This window comes from Mus pahari, chromosome 18 (assembly GCF_900095145.1).
Source record: "Mus pahari chromosome 18, PAHARI_EIJ_v1.1, whole genome shotgun sequence".
Classification (NCBI taxonomy): Eukaryota; Metazoa; Chordata; class Mammalia; order Rodentia; family Muridae; genus Mus; species Mus pahari.
In genome coordinates this window covers 49848343-49852337 of record NC_034607.1, presented here as the reverse complement: position 1 = coordinate 49852337, position 3995 = coordinate 49848343, and the positions used below count along the sequence as shown (strand labels likewise).

At 48.0% G+C, this 3995-nt stretch overlaps 1 pseudogene; it reads right to left on the bottom strand.

Annotated features, from left to right (window-relative positions):
* Positions 1-2203: 2203 nt before the first annotated feature.
* Positions 2204-3001, bottom strand: LOC110336082 (annotated as a pseudogene).
* Between the last annotated feature and the right edge of the window lie 994 nt (positions 3002-3995).

Genomic DNA, 3995 nt, shown 5'->3' with positions numbered 1-3995 from the left:
CCCTATGAACTACCTTTGAGGGCTTCCTTTGGACATGTTCTCCCAGAGCACGGAATGCTACTGCAAGTGGGAACAGCTGGGACTCCCAGCCGCCAGGCGGAAGGGCCCCGGTGCTGCCAGTGATGGCTTGGATGACCTGCAGCAGTCTGTTGGAGCCTCAGTTTCCCCAGTTGTGCTAATCCTTAGTTGCTCTCAGGGCTAATGAATAGGTGCTTAGAGATGGCTGTGACTGGGAACCTTGAGGACCAGCCAGCTGTTATTGGTAATACTGGTGTGTCAGCTCTGGTCCCCACCCCCACATCAAGCCCACCAGCTCCTGGAAGGCCTTGGAAATTCTAATAGCATCCTCTATACTGAAATTCAGAGCCTAAACTCAGGCTTTACATATGTTAATAACTCTCTTCCTAAGGTCCTTAACTGGGGCTGGGTCACTATTCTCATTTCAAAGGTGAGGAAATGCTCCCAGAAGCTGTGGAGGTCACAGGGAGAAGGACGGTATCTTTGGGAATCCCTGCTTTGTCCCCACTGAGTCAGCTGACTATTCCACTGGTCTTTGCCCCGCTATGAAGTCCTCCCAGAAGACCCTCCTCCCTGGGTGCCAATCCAAGGTTCGCTGTGCCCGGCTTCACTAAACATTCTTCTGTGTTGAAAAGGGGTCAGTCTTCTATAGCCCAGGCTGCCCTTGTGGCATAAGCTCTGGCCTATGTGGCCAGAGATGACCTTGAACCCCAGGTCTAGGTCCATCCCTCTGGTTGATCAGCTCTTGGGTGGTTCCTAGGTGGGTTTTTGTTTGTTTGTTTGTTTGGGTTTGGGGGGGGAGTGGTCTTTTGTTTTTTTGTTTTTTAATTCTGCAAAGGTTTTGGGTTTTTTATTTGTTTGTTTGTTTGTTTTTGAGTCGGGTTCTTACTGTGTAGCCCCTGTTGCCCTGGAACTTGCTACGTAAACCAGGCTGGCCCCCAGCTCACAGAGCTCCACCTGGAATTAAAGATACAGGCCACTACACCTGGCGGAAAGTTCACTGTAAGACAAGTCTTCCACATACATGTATTTTACCATTTATTAAAGACAAATTTACATGCCACAGGTGTGTTTGTTTTATATACAGAATTAAATGCTGCCTGAGTAGTTGATTCTGCAGGACACAAGCACTGAAGATGTTTTTTCCAGAGTTGATGGATATTTGGGATTTATAGTCATTAATTCTGAGAGCAGCACTTGCCATATGTCGATGGCAAGAAATGACAGAAATACATTTTGGGCATTTCAGAAATTTTGGGAATTCTGTCCAAATCCTATTCCAGAATTAATGTATTTTTTTTTCCTTCTTGAAACTCAGCAACTCAAAAATAAAACACTTTTTATTCTTTGAACGTGTCACACAATATATGCAATGTATCTCGCTCCTCTCCCATCACTCACTCCGCCCCAGGATCTCCACATCATCACATCTCCCTTCTGACTAGTTCCTGTGAGTTCTGTCCAGGGAGCTGCTGGGGGAGGGGTCGCTGAGGGTCACCAGTGGGTCGGTGGGCAGAGCACGCTACCACGCTACCACAGCTCCATGACAACCCCTTAGCTGCTGCGGGGCTGGGGTCGTCCTCCCCAGTGCTGTGGAGAGGCCTTCATGTTCAGTAGGCTGCCACAGAGCTGCATTCAAACATCACCACACTGCTCCCTAACCCTGTGACTTCCAACCAGTCTCTGAGCCTGTTTCCTACTGCTGACTAGGGGGATGTAGGCCCAATGGCAGCAAGGGCCCTTGAGGTCAAAATACGCGTCGTGTCCACGTGTGATGTGTTTAGCCAGGTTCCTCCCTCAGCATCCCAGCCGTGGAGCTCAGTGGTCAGCATCCCAGCCGTGGAGCTCAGTGGTTAGCGGCCCAGCCGTGGAGCTCAGTGGTCAGCGGCCCAGCCCACCTGGGGCAGGGCCAGCCCCGGTCCTGACCCAGGTGAGAGTCTCCCCCTCTTTTCCAGCCGAGCAGACAGCTAGTGTGCTTTGTGCTTTGGCTTGCTTGCTTGCTTGCTTGCTTGCTTTTTTCAAACTGGGCAGTTTTATTTTCCTTTACAACTTAATAACTACTTCTTGATGACTGCACATGGGGTAAGGCTGCTCGGTAGTTCAGAAAGATCCCTGTGACGGTGTTTTCCTGACAGTGGGTAGTCTTCGGTATTGAGTGGAATGACCTGTGTGAATGATGCCACTGTCAAACCATCAAGACTTCATTTATGCATCCATCGTTCTCAGGATTGTTGGTAACTTGGGCATACTTTCCCCAAAACACCTTGCCTCCTTGTGTCCCAAGGCCCAACTCGCTCACATTCACTTCAATAACTGTGCCTTTGGTGATCACACCCAGGGTTGTATATAATGGGGGGATGATGGATTCTTTTTCACACCAAGTATAGGCAGGCAAAAGGTAGCTTTCAGCTCAGGGGGTGTGACATGGGCTTTTCTGAATCGTAGATCCATAGGCCTAATGAACCGTTCATATTTAGGTGGTTTTCTTGTAAAGCCAGCACCAACAAAGCAGACTTTAGTAACCATTCTCTTCCATGCCTTCTTTTTTCTTTTTCCCATTCAAATAACTTTCAATACTTCTGTTTCTCCTTGGGCACCAACTTTGGGTAGAGGGACTTCCCATTTTCCCGCCTTTTCTTTCCGTTTCTGCTTAATCGTGTTGGAAAGTGCTTTTGCTCTGACTGCCCCTCCCTGTCCAGCAGAGAGGCGGGGACTGCTTCCTGTAGGGTGCTCCCTGTGGAGACTTCTCTTCGTCCTTCTGCTTGCTGTTTCTCTTCTCATGCATCTTAATAGTCTTTTTCATCTGTATTTTCTCAGCATGGCGCTGTTTATGGTAGAGCTTAGCTTTCAGGCCAATCATTTTTTTTCCCTTCTTTGAACGTTCATGGACCTCCCGACCTTCTTTCTTTCTCTTTTTCTCATGGTAGTCCAAACAATATCCATATCGTTTGCGGTGCAATTCAATAAATTCATTTTGTGGCATGATGACAGCCATGGAGCAGCAGTCCTCGACCTCCCGGGTCTCAAAAAACTCTCAATTTCTGGGTGTCACTGGCCCACGAGCCCGCCTCCGTGCTTTGGGTTTCTGTTTATCAGAGCCTGTGCTGGATGGAGTTTTTGTTTTGTTTTGTTTGTTTTTTGTTTTTGTTTTTATTGTCGATTTGACACAAGTTAAAGTCAGCCGAGAGGAGAGAACCTCAATTAAGAAAAAGCCTCAAACCAGGTGGCAGTGGCGTACGCCTTTAATCCCAGCACTCAGGAGGCAGAGGCAGGTACATCTCTGTGAGTTCAAGGCTAGCCTGGTCTACAGAGTGAGTTCCAGAACAGCCAAGGCTACACAGAGAAACCCTGTTTCAAAAACAAAAAAAAAGTGGAGGATTGGGAGGAGGCGGACAAAAGAAGAGAAAAAGAGAGAAAGAGAAAGAGAATGCCTCCATAAGATTGAACTGTAGGCAAGCCTGTAAGGCATTTTCTTAATTAGTAACTAATGAGGGAGAGCCCATCCCATTGTGGGTGGTGCCATCCCTGGGGCTGGTGGTCCTGGGTCCTATAAGAAAGCAGGCTAAGCAAGCCATATGGTGCAAGCTAGTGAGCAGCACCCTTCCATCAGCTCCTGCCTCCAGGTTCCTGCCCTGTTTGAGTTCCTGTCCTGGCTTCCATCCAAGATGAACAGGCAATATGGAAGTGCAAGCCAAAGTTCTCCCTAACTTGCTTTGGTCATGGTGTTTCCTCACAGCAATGAACCCCTGACTAAAACGGGGCCTTTCCCAAGAGGTTCAGGAAAAGAACCAGCCCAGAAAAGCCAGGGCGCAATCGCTGGGTTGGGGGTTGTTTGTTTTATTCTTGTTTTCCCACATCCAACTTGAGAGGGATCAGGAAGGACCTATGTTATGTACCCCAAACTCTTATGCGCAGTCACTTAAATGTGTTATTTATCTATTTATTTATTTGGTTTTTTGGTTTTTCTCTGTATAGCC